This window comes from Mixophyes fleayi, chromosome 4 (genome assembly GCF_038048845.1).
Source record: "Mixophyes fleayi isolate aMixFle1 chromosome 4, aMixFle1.hap1, whole genome shotgun sequence".
NCBI lineage: Eukaryota > Metazoa > Chordata > Amphibia > Anura > Limnodynastidae > Mixophyes > Mixophyes fleayi.
Genome location: NC_134405.1, coordinates 196386321 through 196410273, shown reverse-complemented (window position 1 = coordinate 196410273; position 23953 = coordinate 196386321). Strand labels below are relative to the sequence as shown.

At 40.8% G+C, this 23953-nt stretch overlaps 1 protein-coding gene across 1 annotated transcript in view; it reads left to right on the top strand.

Annotated features, from left to right (window-relative positions):
• The window catches only part of NELL2 (neural EGFL like 2), a 252389-nt gene that overhangs the window by 13137 nt on the left and 215299 nt on the right, over positions 1-23953 (top strand). The window lies entirely within an intron of this gene.

Genomic DNA, 23953 nt, shown 5'->3' with positions numbered 1-23953 from the left:
CATATAACAAGATTTAAAAATATTCTTGGTAATTTTTTTTCATAACCCTCACCAAAGAAAATAATAATGAATTAGCATGTTGCTTCTCACATGTGAGCTGAACCAGCAGTCCCTAAGCCATGTTTGTTGTGTCCTGCTCTTTTTGACTGTCCATCATCACAGAGCTCCATGACTAATTCAACCATGTTTCAGAAAGCGTATGAATAAAGCAAATAAATAAATTCTATCACTAACTGACATTAATACATAAAGGAATATGTGATGGGGAGGATGCAAGGAGCAGCCTGTTTCCGCAGCATCTCTGTTACTATGTCCCAGGCCTTTGCAGCATTTCCGCAAATAGTATCAGTGAAAATGAAACCTGTGAATGCACAAGAAATCAATGACATCAGTGAGACAACTGCCAAAAAAATGACAAACCTATCTGTAATTGCAACAGTATGTATGTGTGTGTGTGTGTGTGTGTGTGTATGTATGTAGTATATATGTATGTGTATATATATATATATATATATATATATATATATATATATATATATATATATAATGTGTGTGTAGGTGTATTAAACATTTTATTTTCCCACTTGCTTGACTATATTTATAGAGCTGTAATAATGGGATTAGACAAGGAGAATGCCTGCTGAGTCTGTGTCCTGACATTCATGTACATACAAGGGAGGTATAATGTAAATAATTAAAAAGTTAGCATTTGCGAAACCAATGTTTGACATTTAGGTAGTTTCTAAGGTACTATAAAATATATGGTAATGGTGAAAAGTCCACTTTAAGTGTCACGAGGCACAGCATCACTATAGTCTTAAGCATTTTAGTGTATATGCTTGTACAGCAATTCAATAATTTTGTTTCTCCAGCACTAAGCATGTTGCGTCCTGATGAGCTGACATCCATCACTCTGCTGCTGGATTGCAGCTTTTAACTATAGCTGCCTAAACAACACTGAAGACTGAATCAATGTCAAGGTAACATTAAGAATTCCCTTTAAAAGATAATGGTGGATTCATTGGTGTCGCAGTTAATTTCACAAGTACTGTATTATTGTCTTATATTCATTATTATCCTTTATGAAGCGCCAACATATTACGTAGTGGTCTGCGTTGATGAGGGTATCATACAAATAAATAACAATTACATGAAACAGAAGGAAAATTTGTCCCTACCCAAGTTACCTTACAGTCTAAGAAACACTTGACACTTAAGGTAGTGGAATAACAATTGTAGTTGTTTGAGGCATTATCAGACACCAATAGTAAGGTAGCCATTGGCGTCTAGCGTTTTTGTGGGGATGTGGGTGTAGACTGAAACATAGTTTTCAATAACCAGACCTCTTCCTGGGACCTAATCTGTTGTTTGGTTGTGTGAATTTTATTTCTGAAATGCTGCTGTCATATGTGACATGTCATATGTGATATGTGGCATAACTGTGTTGTGCCACGGTGCGGCGGAGATTAAGAAGATGCTGTAAACCCTAATTACTGAGGCTTCCACTCTAAACAACGTATCTTAAATTATTGAAGACTAAATATCAATTACAAACTCAATTTGCTATCAGAACTTAATCTGCATAATCTCAATTGGATTCTATGATGACATTAATGTTGTAAGAGTTTTTGGTAGATCATGTTAAATGATTTCTTCTCAGACATGGTGTCATGAAGCTATGAAATTAGTTTAGAGGTAGAGCTGTTATTTTACATAACTATAGCTTTTTTTATTATGAAGCAGGTTGTAAATAGAGATAGTCACTGACCCCCGTGTTTTGGTTTTGGATTCGGTTTTGGATCTGGATTACCGTCAAGTTTTGGTTTTGCAAAACCGCCATTGCGTGTTTTGGTTTTGGTTTTGTTTGGTTTTGTTTTGCTATTTTGTTGGAAAATCAATGTTTTTGGGCCTAAAATAACCCAATTTAGTGCTCCAACTGTTTCATAGATAAGTAATCTAATTGTAGAGGTAATAAATCATCCAAAAAACAGTTTAATTCCTGGTAGGTAGGCCTTCATTTATTCTACACACAAAACAGATTGTCTTCCTCTCCATCAAAGCATATTGGCAATGCAGCTATCGTCTTTGGATGTATATTACACCCTACACTTATAGTTAAATATGTAAAGAAATGAAAAAAGGCAGTTTCCTTTCTGTCTCTATAGGCCCCCCTCTACTTGTTTAAAAAAACAAAAAATTCAGCCGTTATAGACTGTACAATACTAATTGAAATGGACAAAGCCAGTTTAGGGTCACTCTGTCTATGACACCCTACCCTTAAGGATAAATTGCCCAAACAGCAGCCTTTCAAGATGGAAATGCCACAAGTCCGTTTCCTCTTTGGGGGTAGATTGCACCCTCCACTTACATAGAAAGTTTTAAAAAGATGTTATCATCATCATCTTCAGCTTCCTCCTCACCCTCATCAGTGTGTACGTCATCATCAGACTATCAATTCATTGCCGCTTGAATCCGCCATTAGAGAACAGTCAGTGCTTGCATGTCTTGGATGGTGAAGGCCTTCCTCGTGGAAGATGTAGTTCATTTTTATAAACATCATTTTCTCCACATTTTTGGGAAGTAACCTTCTACGGCGATCACTGACTAAGTTCCCTGCTGTGCTGAACACTCGTTCAGAGTACACACTGGAGGGTGGGCAGCTTATGTATTGCAAAGCAAGTTTGTACATGGGTTTCCAAATGGCCTGCTTTTCTTCCCAGTAAGGAAAGGGACTGTCTGACATTTCCATATCAACTACCTCTTGAAAGTAATCCTCCACTATCCTTTGCATGTTTATACTCGTATTGGATAGTGTTATGGGCAAAGTGACACATTTTTTAGAAAAATCCTTCAAACCAACCCAGATGTTAAATTGTTCTGGTCTTCCCTGCTTCTTTTTGGGAAATTTTATTTTTTATGAGCAGCAGCAGCTTGAGAAAGTGAAGGAGGACACGTCGTCAAGCCGAGGCCCAGTTCAGCGGCCAACTTGCTGAGCAATAGCTCCTTGCAAAAGTTCACATCTCGATCATTTACAAGTAAAGACTCAATGTAGGTCTTAAACCTTGGATCAAGTACAGTGGCCAAAACGTACTGATCCGAGTTCAAGATCTTAATAACTCTAGGATCATTGTGAAACGAATGAAGTACTTGATTGGCAAGGCCAACATACTTTGCTGAATTGCTTGCTTTCAGCTCCTCCTTCATTTTCTCAAGCTGCTTTTCCAATAGTCTAATTAAAGGAATGACTTGGCTCAAACTAGCAGAGTCTGCACTCACCTCACACGTCACAACTTCAAATGGTTTCAGCACCTTGCACAGCACTGAAAGGATTCCCCACTGTGCAAGAGTGAAATACATCCCCCCTCCTTTCCCAATGTCATGGCTTGTGCAATATGCTTGGATGGCTTTGCGCTGTTCCTCATCCTCTGAAGCATGTATAGGATGGAATTCCACCTAGTTACCACCTCTTGCTTAAGTTGGTGGCAGGGCAAGTTAAACTGCTCTTGCAGCTGCTGTAATCTCCTACATGCTGTGGCTGAATGCCTGAAATGGCCTGAAATTTTACGGGCCACCGAAAGCATCTCCTGCACCTCACGGTTATTTTGTAGGAAGCTCTGCACCACCAAGTTGATGGTGTGAGCAAAACAGGGAATGTGTTGGAAATCACCCAGCTGTAATGCTCGCACTATATTGTTGGCGTTAACAGAAAATACATACCCTGGGGAGAGTCCAAGTGGTATAAGCCATGTATTAATCACATCTCTTAGTTTGCGTAACAAATTGTCAGCTGTATGCCTGTTAGTGAAGCCGGTGATACAAAGAGTGGCCTGCCTGTGACAAATGTTACGTAGTGGTGTACATGCTGCTGCTGTTCCTGCTGGTGAAGGTGAATCACCAACCCAGTGGGCTGTCACAGTCATATAGTCTTTGGTTTGCCCACTTCCACTTGTCCACATATCTGTGGTTAAGTGGACAGTGGGCAGAATGGCATTTTTCAGCGCAATCTCTACATTTTTACACACTTTTTGGTATAGTTGTGGAATTGCTTTATGGGAGAAATGGTGTCGCGATGGAATTCTGTTACGCAGACACAAAACCTCAATTAACTGTGAAAAACCAGCTGCATTTATTGTGGAGATTGGACGCAGATCTAACATTGCAGCCATGGCGTCTGTGATTCGCTTGGTGACTGGGAGACTGCTGTCATATTTGATTCCCCTAGCAAATGATTGTTTCACAGTTAATTGCTGAAATGTAGGACTGCTCATTTTCTTGACCTGCCTCTGGGCTGACGATTCACCCCCAGCAGCAGCAACAGCAGCAGCAGCAGTGGGACTAACGCTTTCTTCAGAGGAATCAATAATAGTGCAGGAGTCATCCAACCTTAATAAGTGGGATGCCGGGCTAACTCCGAGCGCTACTGAGGATATTGATGAGGATGGTGTGGTGGGTGTATTTTGTAGCCGTCAGGATGTCGGTGAGCGGAGGGTCTTAGCTGATGATGGAGTGCTTGTAATTTTTTGGGAAGAACTTTCAGCTTTTCCCAACACCTTGCCATGAACTCTCGTTAAATGGCATAATATAGACGAGGTTCCAAGATGGTTAAGGTCCCTCCCTCGACTGACTGTGGCTTGACATACACTACAAATGGCTATACAATTGTTGTCTGGATTTGGGTAGAAATAATTCCACACATAAGAAGTGGATTTTTTTGTTTTATGCCCAGGCATGACAATGGCCTTTTTCTTGTCACGTGCCACAACTGCTGCCACTGGTACAGGACTTACACAAACAGCCTCATCCTCATCAACATCCTCATTAGCGCCCCCTCGTCGCCTACACAAATCTCCCCCTCATCCTCTTCTAATTCCAAAGTGGCATCCTCAATTTGTGTATCACCGGCTACACTCGGGCTATTAAGGCACACATCAGCAGAATGATCACGATTAGACATCCCACTGTTGGATGGACTCTCCACAGGGATTGGTGTCATTTCTGAATCAGAGCAAACATTATCCTCTAATGCCTTACTGTTATCTTGCAGCTCGGCTTTGATGCGTAACAGTAGTTGTGCACCAATTGTAGGCTCTGTAACTTTTTGGGATCTGCCACTAATAGCCAAAGGTGAAGGCCTCATTCTCTCTTTGCCACTGCGTGTGTAGAATGGCATGTTGGCAATTTTTTTTTTATCGGCACTTAACTTTTTCTCAGTAACACTTCTTTATCGCTTCAACACAGTAAAAAAAAATCTTTGTTTTTTTGACTGATTTCGAAACACTGTGTAGCCTTGCCCAGATGACGTACTGGGAACACTAACATCAGGACTGGTGACAGAACCTGGTTGCTCATTCTGATCATATTTGGACTGCTTTGAATCCATTCTGAGCCCAAAGCACTGGGGAGTGCTAAAAATTAGTTGGTAGATACTGCTGACAGATAGTAATTTTGACAGCCAGAAATATTTATGCACAATTATGGGGGACACCCCAAAAGCACTGGGGAGTGCTAAAAATTAGTTGGTAGATACTGCTGACAGATAGTAATTTTGACAGCCAGAAATATTTATGCACAATTATGGGGGACACCCCAAAAGCACTGGGGAGTGCTAAAAATTAGTTGGTAGATACTGCTGACAGATAGTAATTTTGACAGCCAGAAATATTTATGCACAGTTATGGGGGACACCCCAAAAACAGCGATTTTTGTTACAACAATTGGAATCAGAATATTGTATTCTCTGTCCCTGCTCTAATCAGCCTGTGACTACACCCTGCTCTCTCCCTCTGTCAAATGGCGATGGATTGCTGTGGAGGCGTGTATTTATAATCTTGAAGTATCGCGAGAACCGAGCCCCGAGATCCGACGACGTCACAATGACGTTCGGCCTCGATTTGGATTTGGAGCGGGCGGGAGAGTACCGAGCTACTCAGCTCGGTACTCGGATACCCAAAGTTCGGGTGGGTTCGATTCTCAGGGAACCGGACCCGCCCATCTCTAGTTGTAAATGTTCAAAGCCTGTTACACGCCCCTTAGACGTGTCATGGCCGTCATGACGACTGGGGAGTTACTTCCGGTTTTCGTCCCTGCCGTTACCATGGCAACGGCTGGGACGCTCTTCATATCAATGCTGCGGCCAGCTGTGCAGGCGGGTGCTTGGGCAATTCTAGATAATTATTTTCCTAATTCTTCCTCCTGTGTATCCCAGTTTTTCATTGGCCCTTCCATGTATTTAATGCAGGGAGGACTTAGCCTCCCTGCCGGTTATAGCGTCCGCTGCCTGTGTGTTGCTGACCTGCTTGTTCCCTGTTCTACTTGTTTCCTGACATTCTGATTGATTCCTCGTTGTGACCTTTGCTTGGATTTGGATTTCGCTTCTGTGCCTATGACCCTGACTTCTGCCTGATCTTCAGCTTTTTGCCTGACCATTCCTCTGGCCATGGTTCTGCAACCCAAGTCTGGTCCCGGACTCCTCCAGTATTCCAGCTACCTTGTTCCTAAATACGGTTACCTTGATAAGCCTCTACTGCCATAGAGATAAGTCTTGGTGGAATCCGAGTACCGATGAACATGTATAGTTCTATGGGAAAGGCGGCTACTAAAGGTGGAGACCACTACTAGTTTGGCTCTAAAGGCTTATCAGTAGCTGCGACCCTAACACAGCCCCACAAGTTAGAAATACAGACCACATACTAACTTGGAGACCATATGTTAGAAAACCCTGGTCTAGGGAATTTAGAGTCTAGTAAACCAGGTAATAATATGTAGTAGCTAAATATTTTGATAGCTATGTATGAGCTAAATTATGTAGTTTATAGCTGGTTGTAATGAAAAGTTTTTTTTTTAACTTGGTAGGGCCCAAGGCAGGCTATATTGCTCTTCCTCAGCAAGATGCTGCAATACAATGTAGCATTGCAAGTTAAACAAATGAGAGTGTAAGTACTGAATTTATTAAAATAGAAATCCCATCCTGAACAGTGTTCATTCTAGGACAATAGCATTGATGCTATTTCATCAAGCCATATTTCATTCATCACTTTGATTGATAGTGGTCTTCTTGCAACCAATCAGCTACTTTTTAAAAGCAAATCATGACAGAGAGTAAGTAAAGTTTACATCCAGTCAAACAAAATAAAATATAAACATTTGCTATTTGATTAGAAATGTATCCACCACTTCCAAAACTAAATATACACATAACAGCCTAAGGACAAGATATAGTTGTTATCATAATGAGCGGTTAATGCATAAAGACCAAAATGTCAATATCAACATGACTGAAAATGAGCAAAAAACATATTGGAAGTTTAAACCAGATAAATATATGCAGAATATGTCAGAAGTGTAGTCAACCTGAAGATAGAAAATGTATAAATGTCATTCACTCTGCATGTAGTTGGTGGCAAATAGAATAATATTTGCATAGATGTACAGCAATAAAATGTTTCAATATACTGATATTTTGATTAATATAATTTTTCAATTTGTGACTTTATTATTTCACATGATGTTTTTCACATGATTTCTTTGCCTTTTCAGTATGCTTTGTAACTATTTTGTTAGATTTTCTCTAGATATTTTAGTGTTCACTGGAAACATTTTTTATCTGAATGTATCTAGAAAAAAAAAAATAATTGGGAGGAGGCTGAATAGAAGCCATGTTGTTCTTTATTCAGATGCTCTCTCAGTCCATGTTAGCCCTAACGTCCTAATCAGCAACACTAGTGCAGCATCTGCTGTTCTGCTACTCAAACATGCTGCAAGCATTTAGTATCGTAGCAATGAACGGACTCGAGATCTGCTTTGTTGACTTTCCAGCCCTGCCAGGTATTTCCACTGAGGAAGATGGCTGTTTCAGCAGTGATTACTTCAACCTCCTTGCAAGTCTAAGACAATGTGCGAAACCACAGATGTGGTGATGAACTAATTCATGGGATGTTGCATATCTCTGGAAAGTTCAAGAATGGACATAGGCAAAGTTAGCATGTACTCTGTGATAACTACAAAGGATCCTGCCTACACTGTGATCCTACACTGTGATCCTGCCTACTACACTATGTGACAATGGCACAAGTAGCAGGACAGAAATCACCAGAACCAAATCCTGGTGCATGCAGCCTTCTACAAGTGTCTCTGCCAGCACATTGGGCTTAGCCCCAAATAACACTCATACAGCAGGATGTAATTGTGAAGGTTGGGCACATAACATTGGCAGTCCAAGTTGGTTTTTGACCCTTTTTAGCTGAATGACACATTCTCATGTCATTTATGTGTTTTATGTTTGATTTATGAGAGTGTTTAAAAAAAAAAATAGAATACTATTTTATAAAATGTAAAGTTTGATCTCAACTTCTTAAATTAAAAATGAGTTGTGCAGTTACTGTTTTATGAAGTTTATAGTATGGTTTCTAATGTCTTAAAACATTTGGATAAGGTGTTACTAAACAGCAGAGTATAATGGGACTTTATTTGAAGAAACTAGTTTCCAAAGTTAGAGTGCACCTATTTAATATAGGTTGGGGTTGGTTGGGGGATATTTGCAGGCTACTGAATTAAAACAATCTACAAGCACCTTCCCTGTCTGTCATTCTTATGGAAATACAGGGTGATTCAAAAGTCGCAGTACACCCTTTTATTTCAAAAACTCTACAGGAATTGGGCTGATTGGCCGATTTCAAGATGGCGCCCATGTTTGGTACATACCGTAAAAGATAGACCAAGTCACCCATACCTTACTGGAGTATTCAGGTTTCCCAATTTCCTGTAGAGTTTTTGAAATAAAAGGGTGTACTGCGACTTTTGAATCACCCTGTACATGTTGTTCCTTCAGAAATTTTAAGATGGTCTTAGGATAATAGAAGGAAAGGAGGGGTTTGGGGTAGGGTAAAGACATCCAGGAGCCCTGCACAAACATTGTTTTTTTTACAGAGGAAGTCTTTTAAAAGTATATCTGCACTTATTTTTCTAGTGAATCTTGCATGGGTGTATATGGATTTAGGTGTCATCAATTCTTTATTCTTTTTTATATATGCGACCAATTCCACATTTTTGGGTATTAATTGACTGAGCTTTTCTATGACTATTCACCAGCATCTTTGACTCCACCTTCCGATTAATACACAAGAATAGGAAAAAGTTTCAATTAGTTTTATCCACCAGTGAAGCTTATTCTGCCAGTATTTGAGGGCTTCACAAATGAGACAAATATTATAGGATAGTTTGTTTATGTTTCTACCAGTTTCTGTCCATAAATTTTAGAGCTGGGTATGTCCTGTTTTGAAAGAACTTCCCATCAATAGAGATTTTTTCAGTTTTGGTGTTGATAGACTTTGGGCTAGATTTACTAAAACTGCGGGTTTGAAAAAGTGGAGATGTTGCCTATAGCAACCAATCAGATTCTAGTTATCATTCTAAAATGATAGCTAGAATCTGATTGGTTGCTAAATGCAACATCTCCACTTTCTCAAACCTGCAGTTTAGTAAATATACCCCTTTGTCTTTCCCTGGGAAGCAGTTTTGTTTACAGTTTGGTGATTTGTCATTAGAATGTTCATTACCATGAGGTTGTTGTGAAGACATTGATACATTTTTGCTCTGGTACCTTTCCTTTACTGGCTCTGTAAATAATTAAACACTATGTAAGTATTTCTTGGGAATGCAGAAAAACTGACTCCAATTCTCATGTGGTTAAAAAAAAAAATCCCTTATCTTACGCATGTAATGTGGATCACATGCTCCCTGTGGTTTAATTGTTGCTTTGGAGAGGGCAGCTGCTTGTTGTCATGATTACCCTCATTTACCTATTGCATACAGCTTAACCGCTGCTCTGTAAAAAAATAGAATGGTTAAAATGTTGTACAATAGTCTCTGCTAGCAAACTTGGTTGTCTTTTCAATTTAATGCAGCAATTCACAAATGTCCTCCATCAGTTGCCATTGCTATGAGTAAAAAAAAGACCTTTCCCATAGTCATAGATGTGTTGTTTTATCTTATTTTTAGGTCTAGTTATCAAAAATGTTTCCATCACTAGTTATTGCAGCAATATAATATTTTGTATTGCAACAATGTATCAATAACCTTCTTTCCAGGGCAGTTGAGCAATGCTCAGCTTCCTGACAGTACTAGCAGCCGGTCACCAGGCCAATGCAGGGTCCCTCTGGGCATGTATGAGCCGACTCGCACCAGAGAGCTGGAACTGGAAGCCTGGACTTGGGATTCCAGTCACAAATTTATTAAAAAAGAATAATAAAGTTAAAAATATAAATAAAAAAAAACAAACAGAAAAAGTAAAATTTAAAATAGGTTTAAAAAAAGAAAAGAAAACAATGCTTTGAGAATTTAATCCTTGGCTACCCCCAGCTTTTGCAATCCTGAGATGGCGATAGTGATAGGATGACAGCGATAGTACTCGTATCGCTACTGTCCTTGTAAAATATGTTTCCTAAAACTTTATTTGGGAAAGCTTCGACAGAGGCCCCATGGTAAATTCAGCCACCGGTGATCACCAGTTTTCACTGGCCAAGGGGCTTTGTTAAATGGGCAAAAACCATAAATCCGGCAAAAATGGTAGCTTTCAAATTTAGAACTTTTCTCTGTTTTCTAAATAGAGTCTCAGTCTCTCAGTCCTTCAGTCTCTCATAGCTACAGTAGAATGCAACCTAGCTAAAATATTACATATGAGCTGATGTCATTACAAATTGTATATAATATACACCTTAGAGCTACTGCAATATGCTGGTTTCTTCTATGGTCATAAGAGCAGGGACGGGCTGTCCCGGGGGGCAGGGGGGCATCGGTCCCCCGGCCCCTCAGTTTCAGCGCTGTTAGTGCCGGCCGCCCCTGGGATGAAAAATCACCTGATTTTGACCCGTCATTGGATGCGGCCACATCGCGTGTCATGTGATGCGGCCGCCTGTGCGCCCCCCGGGCTGAAATATGCCAGCCCGCGCCTGCATAAGAGCTTATTTTATTGTGGGTGGACCACCTGAAATGCTGTGCCATATCACTGATACACCCTGTTACACCCTTTTTCTGACTACGATAAAATAGCTCTTCTGAGCATATAAGAATTTTTGTTCCAGCTTTTGGTGTATACATATATTTGTAGATATTCAGGGGTATATTTACTGAACTGCGGGTTTGAAAAAGTGGAGATGTTGCCTACAGCAACCAATAAGATTCTAGCTATCATTTTGTTGAATGCACTAAATAAATGAAAGCTAGAATCTGATTGGTTGCTATAGGCAACATCTCCACTTTTCCAAACCCGCAGTTAAATAAATCTAGCCCTCAGTGTTTAAAATACAACAGCAGCAGAAGAGGAGGTTGAATAAGAACACCACCGCCTCTGAATAGAATTTTAGGGAATTTAAACCACACAGCTATTTAATTTAGTCTGCTCTATATTGGTAACAGTATCCGCTTATAAAGCTGCTACAGTCTTACTAGAAAAATGATAGCAACTAGCTATTTCCCATCTTGCTTCTACACATCTCTTCATTTCCCAAAATGACATAGATTTAAAAAAAAGTTCCTAAAGATTTAATTTTTGCCATGTGTGCGGTTAAGGAGAGTGCTCTAAGAGGTGTCCGACTGTACTGGCTTGTTACCTCTGTTTAACACTTCAAGCAATATTTTGTATAGTTTTGACTGGTTTGGACATTTCTCCCAAAATTGTTTAAAGTTAAATAGCTTACGACTGAGAACTTACAGTTTGCACTTTTACAAATGTCATCAGACGCATCTTCATTCTCACAACGATCAGCATGAACGTTTAAATTGTGCAGCTAGTATTGTTTTCTTGCTGATGATGATGTACCGCTTTATTTTTGGAACTGCCATCTGGTTTATCAGGTCTTGCCTGTTTCTCCCAAAGGAGACTATGGGCTAGATTTACTAAGCTGCGGGTTTGAAAATGTGGGGATGTTGCCTATAGCAACCAATCAGATTCTAGCTTTCATTTATTTAGTACCTTCTACAAAATGACAGCTAGAATCTGATTGGTTGCCATAGGCAACATCCCCACTTTTTCAAACCCGCAGCTTAGTAAATCTAGCCCTATGAAGACTTTCCATATACCGTTGACGTTCTGAGCTTTGTTCCTTAGTGACCTCGACTGAACTTTTAAGCATATACAAGGTGTATGACCGCTGCCATGTTATCCATGCCAGCCAGAAACAATTTCCAAACCACTGATTTTCAGCTTATATTAGTAAAAGGTTTTTACATAATGTATTGCTTTTATATATTGTTTTATCTCTTGAATTGGTATTGGTGAGGTTGTCAATAGTGATTTCAGCCATGGCAGTGCCTGGTATTGCATTATTAGTTTCACTTAGCCTATAATAAATTGCAGTTTCATTAACAGTATTTATTTTATTTATTGGGGCCAACAACTTTTTTTGTTTTTTTTTTGTTTACAGTTATCATATCCCTGCACAATGGCATCTGTATCTAGTGTTTCCTCTTCATCACCACTGCTAAATACAAACAAATGCAAGCTGGCTACATAACAAATGCTAGCAGTTTCTGAAAATATATTGTGTTTTTTAATTTCCTGAGGCTATATCAACAGACTCTGCAAACTCAAATTGGTTTGCATTGCACGCAACTGACAAAAGGTTACACCTATTGCATTTTTTGAATTCTAAATAAGTTGGATACGGCACTAGTTCCCTTTGCTTCAATACCACTTGCACTTGCAGTTTTCTTGTGCAATGCACATAGTGTTGTGAGATTGTCTGAACACATATGCCCTTTCTTGTCCCTGTCAAATTTACACTTATTGCTTAGTAATAAATTTGTATCCTCCTCCTTTTGAGCATGGGGTACGACAGTATATGGTTGTGCACATCATCGCTCTGAAAATCACATTGCAGTATAACTGTTTCCTCATCCTCAAAAAGCTGCTGGTAAGTTCTTCACTTGTTACTTATTTCAGATATAGTTTGTTTTCATCACTAATAAGATCTGTGTCACAAATTGTTAAAGGGAATAATAGAGATTCACAAGTTTCTTTTATCATCTAAGCTGCCAACGAGAGCTAACCATTCCATAATTTATGTGTTTCATTTGTATCTACAAAACCACTGTTTGGCTTATAGAAAGCCAAAAAGCCTGACAACTAGATCATACTGGTGCTTGTAGTTGAATAAGCTCTAGCATGCCTTCCTGTCTTGCTGCTCAACTTCTGCTTCCCCTCTCTGACAAACATTTCACTGGCTCCCTTTCACCTATAGACTCTTATTAAAACTCCTAATCCTTACTTACAAAGCCCTCACCAACTCCTCTCCAAGCTCATCTCTATACATACTCCATCCTGTCCTCTCCAATATTCATATGACCACCACCACATCTCACTCCCACCATTAAAACTTCTCCTGTGCCCTCCTCACCTCTGGAACTCTTTCAATCATGCTATCAGATTCCTCCCAGCCTACAATGTTTCAAACGGTTCATAAAAACCCACCCCCATTAAAGCTTATCAATCCACCGCTTAACATTCCTCTTAACCCCTCCACATCCCCCTCCATGTCACATTTCTTGTTTTAGCCCCCTTCTCTAGATTGTAAGATCTTACAAACAGGGTCCTTAATTCTCTTGTTTCCACCCCACACCTCCACACCCCCTTTTCCCTCTTATACATGCCACCCTTAAAATCTCACTGTCGCAATTTCGTTGCAATAATTAGAATCTTGTAATGACACCTATTGAGCCAGAAGTATGATGAAAACATAAATCTGCTTTATTGAAGCAATAACTCAATCCAGATAATGCGGGGAAGGTATAGACCAGGTAAATCTGAGCATAATAAGCAAAGTCAGAATTATAGTCCAGAATTGGACACGTAGCAGAAAAGCAGAAAATGTATAGAAATTGTGCCAGAGGAAAGTTGAGACCCAGAAGACCCTCTTCTATCCTTCTTCACTTTCTTTTTACAAGGCTTTTTGGAAATAGAAGACTGAGAAAATTGGATTGAACACAAAGGTAATTCCTGTAACTGGAGAAATTGCAGATTGTACAGATGAACCGCTGGTTGGAACTGCAAGAGATGGAGCAAACTTTCTGATCCCTACGTCAGTAAATAATTGTAAACTTGAAAGGATGGAATGATTGGTCTCAAGGTGTTTGCCCATTCCAGAGCTTCCCTTTTAAAATTGGACAAGAAGAGTACTTCGCTATGTTGCATTTGACAAGGCGCAGTACAGAGGGAAAATAGGATGCACAGAACCTCAAAAGGGTACTTAGTAGAGCAAGGTTTCCATCAAAGGTAGGTGACCAGAATTCTGAACACTCCGGCAGAGCAGGAGTCCCCGACTAGGAAGGCAGAGCAGGAGTCCCTGACTGGCAATAGGACTTAAAAGTTTGTCCTAAGATGGAGTGAACAGTCATATTCAAAACGAGCACAAGTCTCTGGGGGCCCGGACTGGGCACCCCTAGCAGGAGACGGCCCAGACTGGGCACCGCTGGCAGGAGACGGCCCAGACTGGGCACCGCTGGCAGGAGATGGCCCAGACTGGGCACCGCTGGCAGGAGACGGCCCGGACTGGACACCGCGCTGGCAGGAGACGGCCCAACTGGGCACCCCTGGCAGGAGACGGCCCGGACTGGGCACCCCTGGCAGGAGACGGCCCGGACTGGGCACCCCTGGCAGGAGACGGCCCGGACTGGGCACCCCTGGCAGGAGACGGCCCGGACTGGGCACCCCTGGCAGGAGACGGCCCGGACTGGGCACCCCTGGCAGGAGACGGCCCGGACTGGGCACCCCTGGCAGGAGACGGCCCGGACTGGGCACCCCTGGCAGGAGACGGCCCGGACTGGGCACCCCTGGCAGGAGACGGCCCGGACTGGGCACCCCTGGCAGGAGACGGCCCGGACTGGGGACCCCTGGCAGGAGACGGCCCGGACTGGGCACCCCTGGCAGGGGACGGCCCGGACTGAGCACAACACTTGGACCAGACAACACTTTGAGGCAAATCGGGCTGAACCATAACTTCAGAAACCACACCAAAGGAGGCAGACGCTGGCACCCTTTGGAACAGGAGGAAGAAACTGGCAGCTTAGGCCCCATCCCTGGGAATAGATCAGGTTGTAATGTACCAACAGGAGGTAAAGTGCAAACAAATACAGGAAAGGTGCAAGTTGAAGACTGTTCTATAGGATGTTGTGGTCTGCGGTGGACAGTCTTGTAAGAAGTGTTCATTAATGCCATAATAAAAGCATAATTTGCTAATCCTTCTGCGCCATCGCTGCTTCTTGGTTAGATAAAGGCGTGGACCACCGGCGGGCCTGGGTTTTGCTACACAGTAGTTCTTGGTTAACTGCAGTTTTGTAGTAGCAATACTGAGAGGTGCTGCTTGCACTGAATCAGTAGCAGATAATGTTGATTTGAAGATAATCAACAGCATTTGAACAAGGAGAACTGAGAGAAATGAAATGTTAGTTTTTTTTTATTGGATTTGTAAGTAATGCACTAAGCTGAGCTTGCTGTTAGCATAGTAGGATTATATCTGCCGGTAAAGTCTGTAGTAAAGGCAGTTTAACTATTTGCAGAACAAACAATGGATACAATTGGCATCTTGTGACCCAGAAAATAATATCTGAAACATAAAATCTTTCAAGTGGCTCCAATGCTGTTCTTTGGGTTGGTCATTCTGTCACAATTCAGTTCCAATATTTAGATTATGGTAATTACAGCTATGAACCCAGAATTATGATGAAAACATAAACTGTTTTACTGAAGCAATAGCTCAATCAAGATAATGCAGGGAAGGTGCAGACCAGGTAAAGCATAATAAACAAATATCTGGGTGTGGCAGGATAACCAATAAATAGCACTAAATACAAACAGCAAGTACAGGTGAGATTAGCTGAGCAATGGTAATAGCTAGGACCTAGAATTCACAGAACAAAATGTAGCTTGCAGGAAGTCTAAGGATGACCAGCAAGGAGCATTGTGAGGAGCAGGCATAAATTATCAGTGAGACTGGTGTGATAATTAACAAGGGAAGAAGGTTAATTCCTGCTGGTGAGGGTAAAATGACAATAGTACAACAGCAGCACCTGTGGTATGCCAGAGGTACTGCGAGCCTGGTACAAATAATAACGGAGTTCAAACATAGTTCTTGCAAACAGGAGCTGCAGAGGCAGATCCTGACATGTCACACACACAGTAATTTTCCTCAACTCACATGCCTTTGACTCAGTTTGACTCAGTTTGACTTGCTAGCCAGTTTTATCTTCCTCTACCTTGCTGGTATGTCACTGCACTGATTTCCTCAGTGTCTGCACCCTAATGTAACCGTTTCTCTGTTACCCATGAATTGCTGTATATGGTACTTACCATGTTTTATTATGTATTTCCAATTGTGTCATGTCTAGAGATGCTCACTGACCACCGTGAAGTGGTTTTGGTTTTGGACCTGGATTAGCTTTGTGTTTTGGTTTTGGCAAAACCGCCCTCGTGTTTTTTGGTTTAGATTTTAGATCTGTATTTTTTAGAAAAAATGCTAAAGTATGCTAAAATCACATAATATTGCCCTTTTTTTTGTTCCTACATTATTATTAACCTCAATATTACTAATTTCAAGTCATTTGCAGTCAATTTTGACAACCTCACAGGTCACATTATTATTTTCATACACTTTCAAACAAAGACTGCAGCAGTTCTTACCAGCGATAAGAAGGTCATTGTCATGCCTGGGCATAAGACCAAAAAATCCACTTCTTATGTGTGGAATTATTTTAACCCAAATCCTGACAACAGTTGGCTAGCTATTTGTAGCGTTTGTAAAGCCACAGTCAGTAGAGGTAGGAACTCTTGGGGAAATCAGAAACGTATGCTAAAAAATAGCAACAAGCAGTCCAGTATCAGCTACCTCCCTTCTCTCATCTAGATCCAAGCACCTGCAAGCTACACCCCCAACACCTTCATCATCAATATCCTCACAAGTGATCGGAGTTAGTCCTGCATCCAAGTTGCTAATGCAAGATGACTCCTCCCCAGAGCCGGATTTACACCTCATGGGGCCCTAGGCAAGATATCAGTTTGGGCCCCCCCTTCACACACACAGTGGCCCCTCACACACACGCAGGGCTGCCATCAGAAATTGTGGGGCCCAGTACAAACAAAAGATTCTGCCCCCCCCCCCCCCCTCTTCCCAATGTATAGTGCGGGGTATATTACATTGACTCCATATTAAGCCACACATAGTACCCCCAGATCATATTATGCTACACATAGTACCCCCAGATCATATTATGCTACACATAGTACCCCAGATCATATTATCATACATAGTACCCCCAGATCATATTATCATACACATAGTAACCCAGGATCATATTAAGCCACACATAGTACACCCAGATCATATCAAGCCACACATAGTACCCCCAGATCATATCATGCCCCACATAGTACCCCCAGATCATATTATCATAAACATAGTACCCCCAGGTCATATTAAGCCACACATAGTACCCCCAGATCATATCATGCCCCACATAGTACCCCCAGATCATATCAAGCCACACATAGTACCCCCAGATCATATTATGCCCCACATAGTACCCCCAGATCATATTAAGCCACAAATAGTACCCCCAGATCATATCAAGCCACACATAGTACCCCCAGATCATATTAAGCCACACATAATACCCCCAGATCATATTATGCCCCACATAGTACCCCCAGATCATATTAAGCCCCACATAGTACCCCCAGATCATATTAAGCCACACTTAGTACCCCCAGATCATATCATGCCCCACATAGTACCCCCAGATCATATCATGCCCCACATAGTACCCCCAGTTGATATCACGCCACACATAACACCCTCAGTACATATTATTTTTGTTACATTTACATATATGCATAGTGTAGGAACCCCCTGTGTGCTCACCTTCTACTCAGCGCGCCAGCCAAGATAAGAACAGCAGCTGTCAGCACAGGCAGTCCCACAAGCCGGACATCACAGAAGAATACAGCCGCTGGCTCTATCACAACCCCGCCCCCGGGGGACGAGAAACAGTTCTCAAAATGAAGGAACCGACTTGCGGCACCACCCATCCACCCCCCCCCCCCTCCCGCACGAGTCGCGGGGGGGGTGCCACGAGTCGGGGGAGGGGCCACAATTTTTTTTTTTTTTTACATTTTCACTTGTCCCCCCCCAGCTGGGCCCCCGGGAGCCGCTAGGCCCTAGGCAGGTGCCTAGGTTGCCTAGCGGTAAATCCGTCCCTGCTCCTCCCCTATTCAGGACTCCTCCGAAGAATCCTTGTGTGTTAGGCCCACTGCTGCTGCTCCTCCTGCTGCTGGGGGTAATCTTCAACCCAGTAGTAGACCAAGAACCAGACTACTATTAGTTTACAACAATTGCCTGTTAAACAATCCTTAGCAAGATTTAAAGCTGTCACCCTGTCGCAAAGCGGATTACAGATGGCATGGCGACTATGCTAGTATTAAATCTGCATCCAATATCCACTATTAATGCAGCTGCTGTTAGACAATTACTTGAGGTCTTTTTTGTCCCTGTTACCAAATTCCATCATGACTCCATTTTACTTGAAAAGCTATTCCTCACCTCTACCAGAAGGTTCGTAAAAATGTAATTATTGGGCTACAAAATGCCATTCTACCCACTGTACACTTAACCACAGATATGTGGACATGCGGAACTGGGCAAACTAAAGATTATATGACTGTGACTGCCCACTGGGGTGGTGATTCGCCTTCATCAGCAGGAACAGCAGCAGCATGTACCCAGCTACGTCACATTTTTCTGAGGCAGGCTACTCTGTATCAGCGGCTTCACTAAGAGGCATATTATTATTATCATCATCATCATCATCATCATTTATTTATATAGTGCCACTAATTCCACAGCGCTGTACAGAGAATTCACTCACATCAGTACCTGCCCCAGTGCAGCTTACAGTCTAAATTCCCTAACACACACACGCACACGCACACACACAGACATGGAGAGAGAAACTAAGGTCAATTTGATAGCAGCCAATTAACCTATCAGTATGTTTTTGGAGTGTAGGAGGAAACCGGAGCACCCGGATATTAATATTATTTATTATTATTATTATTATTATTATTATCGTAGATTTGTAAGGCACCACAGTGCCGTGGGAAGACAAGGACATACATAAAACAAGACATATGTAAAACAAGGAAGATGAATGAATGGAGACATGAAAACAAAGTGTATGGAGGACCCTGCTCATTAGAAAGCTTACATTCTAAAGGGAAGAGGGCACAGCTGAAACAAGAGGAGAGAGTATGGCTCAGAGTGGAGATTGGAATTGGTGTGAATAGTGTTATCGAGGATAAGGTCACCTCTAAAAAAGAGATGGATTTTCAAAGAGCATCTAAAGATTTAAAGGCTGTGGGAAAGTCTAATTGAGCATGGTAGGGAATTCCATAAGTAGGGAGCAGCACGGGAGAAGTCTTGAAGGCAGGAGTGAGAGGTGGTCATCAGAGACGAGACAAGGCACAGGTCAGAGGTAATACCGCTGACAACCTGTTTGAAAAACTAAGGGATGTCATTACAACATGGCTTATCCTGCTTGGACTCTCCTGAGGATATGTCATTTCTGATAATGCCACCAATATTGTTAGAGCATTACAGTGGGGAGAATTCCATCACATTTCCTGGTTTTCTCACACAGTAAACTTTGTGGTACAGAACTTTTTAAAAAATGACAGTGACATGCAGGAAATGCTGTCTGTGTCCCGAAATATTTAGGGTTCTTTTCGGGATTGTGCAACAGCATGTAGGAGAATGCAGCAGTTGCAAGAAGAATGAATTTGAGGGGGAATGTACTTTAGTCCAGCGAAGTAGTCACCTGTGAAGAGAGTGTAGACTGTAGATTGTTATCTTGAGTCAAGTGATTCCCCTAATTAGACTTTTTGAGAAGCAGCTAGAGAAATTGAAGGAGGAAATGAAACAAAGTAAATCCGCTAACTATATTGTAATTTGTAGGTTAATTTGCTTCGCCAGGATCCAATAGTTATCAACATCTTGAAATCAGATCTCTACATTTTGCCAACTGTGCTTGATCCTAGGTCCTGCCATAAAATGAACTACAAATTCCATGAGGAAGGCAATTATCGGCACTTACATCAAAGTACACAGACTTCTCTGATGGTGGATTCCAGCGGGGATGAATTAATATTGTTTGAAGAAGATGTACACAATGATGAGGGTGAATATGATGACAGTGTAGATTGCAGGTGCTGAAATCTAGCTAACAGAAGGAGCTACCTGATGCTGGTATGCTTGGTAATATTTTGGGTAGAATGACATCTTGGCAATTTTTATGTTTTTCTACAGTAAACTTTATTAGAGAGGTTTTTTTTTTCTTTAAAAAGGCTCAAGCTTTTATTTACATTTTTGTTTCCCTGACTTAAAACTACTATGTACTTGAACATAGGCTTAAGCACACAAGGTAGAGGGATTAGTATCATCATGACTGAGACTGGAGAGTGACAACAATGTCACCCTTCCTGTTTCTGTATGAGCTATAGCAGAGTAGAATGTCACTGGAGACTTTTAAGAACACTGACAGCCCTATTACAATTTCTGTTTCAGCACTGAACCCTGCCACATCTCCTGCTTCTAAGTGAGCTATGGTACAGTAAAATGTAACTGCAGATTTAGTCCAAGACTGCCAGCGCTATTATTTCTATTTCAGCACTGACAATTAGCAATGGAGCTCTCCTCTTTGTGTGTAACCTATATAACACCGTACAATTGGACTGCTAATTCAGAAGAAAAGCCTGCCAGGCCTAGTATTTGTATTTCAGCAATGACAATTAGCAATAACGCAATGGAGCACTCCTCTTTGTGTGTAACCTATATAAAACCGTACACTTCGGGTCTGATTCATTAAGGAACTTAAATTAAGAAGTTTCTTATTTAAGTCTCCTGGACAAAACCATGTTACAATGCAAGGGGTGAAAATTAGTTTTCTGTTTTGCACAAAAGTTAAAAACTGACAGTTTTTTCATGCTTTCAATTCTTTCTATGTTGCTGCCCAACTGTTCTACAGACTGTACTACCCCTTCTGTGTCCCGCTGTGAAATGGCGCTAGATCGCCGTGGAGGGCGATACTTGTAGATTTCAAAATTTGCAAGATCCGACAACGTATCAATGACGTTTTGCCTCATTTTCGATTTAGAAAAAGCGCAAAAGTACCGATCCAGCTTGGCTCGGTACTCTGATATGCTAAGTTCGGGTGTGTTCAGTTCTCAGGGAACCGAACCTGAGCATCTCTAGTCAGACCAGTTGTCTTGTTTACACTTCTCGGTCTACCTATTGAAATGTATTGGTCATTGAAATAATGGGAAAAGCAGCAACATTTCTTTAAAAAAAAAATCCCCACTATCAAATCGTTTAAATTTCGCTTGAATTAGAAAACCAAAATAATATTTAGTAGTAAACATGTATTCACAATTTTCTTATGTTGATTTTGCGCATTTTGAAATTACTGAACAAAAAGTCTCTCTTTACTAGATCCCCTTCCCCCATAGTATGATTTTTAATTTGTTGTTATTTCTTACATGAGAACTGACTCTGATCTCAGAAATGATTATGGCTAAACATGACATTCATTGTAATTTCTCTATTTTTCCAGTAAATCTTGATGCCTGTTCTTTGATACTAATGTCATATTTTAGTCATAATATATTTACCTAGTTTAAATGAAAAGAATAGCAATTCACTGAAGACATGTTCATAATTGGAGTATAATGCATGATAGGCAAAATCTATTGATTACACCTTTATTTTATTTTTTACCAAATAGTATCAATGAGATCTGGGACCTATTTCATCGTATTCAAGATTGCAGTATTATATCATTTTTTAATTTATTATTATTATTATTATTAGATTAATAATAATAATAATAATAATAATAATAATAATAAGGGAAAAAAATGTCTACCTAGGGGAAATTAAGGATCTGCAGACACAGAAGACTACCTTTATAGACCATTTTAATATAGACCATGCCATATAGTGAATTGAAGATCCTTTACTGAACCTGACATCATAATTTGGTGGAAATACAGGAATAAATCATACTTTCCCTTGCAGTATTTATATGTGCCAGTTTTACATATGAATGAGAATACACAAATGTCTACTCTGTTTTAATTTGGCCGAATGCTGATTTTAGCAGATGTTGGCAACTACAATTGGCGTTACTGCTCTCTGGTCAGTTGATATATGTATATTAATTGCATAATTGTTTTGAAATGCAAATAAAGTTACCAGAGCAGTCATGTAAATTCGCGCACAAACAAATTACACATTCTGCCTGCAGTTTATTCTGTGCAGAACGCAGGTGAATTTATTGTGGTGCAGTTAGTGTAATTCATGTGTTGTCCAGATTTACATGGCCGATTTGGTGACCCTGAAGGACTAATATAAAGTCACTAGACCAACATGAGCAGATTAATAACCAACAAAATTATTATAATTGTATTCAAGCTACTGCTTATGATACAGTAAGAAACCTTGGCAGATCAGTGAATCACAAATGTTAGTAATCCCAGAAACAAAATTGTGGCAGGTGCACCAATTACTAAGGCAAAATGATGGATTATATGTCCCTTGAGCACAGATTGCAATGTGAAGATCTTTCTGAATAACTGTTACAACCATGCTTAAGGAGGGCGCTAAACATAGAAAAAAAAATGCCTGTCAGTCAAACCACTTAGAAATATTTGTGGGCTGGCTGCTATTAATTAATTTTGCTAGTTTTTTTGGTTTTGTTTTCTGTTGTTTTTTTGTTTTTTTTTAAATAAACCACTAATTAGAGCACCTGTGCAGTCATCAGGAGTTTACTACAGTTCATCCATAATCAAGGGTGACAATGTGTCAATATGTATGTGTAGGTGTCAATGGCAATCGATAGGTTGGCCTCTTCTGTGTAACTCATACTTCAGACAGCAGGACAGTTGCTTATGTAGGGAAAATGATCAAATTTTTACCAGCTCATTATAATGTCCCCTGCAGGGAATTGAAGTTATTAGGCAGCACACCCACAATTTAAGGGTTATTACTAGCAATATTCTCTTCTCATTAGATAAAAATGTACGTATGCTAAATTCTCTCTGAGGTGGTTCAAAGAAATATTATTTTTTCTCTCCTTCATTCTAGATGGTCAATTAACTTTAGCATGATAGAAAAGCTCAGTCCTTTACCCATCAGGTCTGTAGGTTCTTCACACCTGGCATCTGTGATATTATTTATGAATGAATGATGCTGTGTTGGCAGACTTAAAAATGTGGACACAGTTAATTATAGAAATTACTGGGTGCATGTTGGAGAATATTACGTTAATGTCATTTAAATGGATAAAGTACAGACTGCTGATTCCCTCAGCATTACACTATACCTTAACAACGTTAATCTTATCACTATACATTCTTATCTACAAATAAAGACACCGACAACTTTGTAGTGGCAAATAACGTAAACTTTTTATTTATTTATTGTTTTATTTATTTGTTTACTACTATTAACCTATGAAAGGGTGGCGGCGAGAGCAATACAATCAGCTAACAACTAATAGCGAAACCGAACAGTGTATGGCCCACAGGCACTAACCACTGGTCCCAGGCACCACAGTCCTTTACGATCGGCTGGTGCTAAATCAGGCGTCATCGTGACCACTCCCCTCTGGGCTCCCCAAGATGTACGCGCACAGTGCAGGTCAAGGGGTCCTCGCACAGTGGTACCAAGAGCCAGGGTGCTTCGAAAGGAGCAGTGACGTGCGGCCAATCAGCGATAGCACCGTATGAATTAGTCGCTGATTGTAAAAGCTCTCCTGCCACGCTGGAGTCCTTTAATGGACGCCCAGCCCGCCACCCAAAACCCTCACTAACTTGCCTACTCTCCAAAAGAGCTGCTCTACAAAAAGCCAATTACCC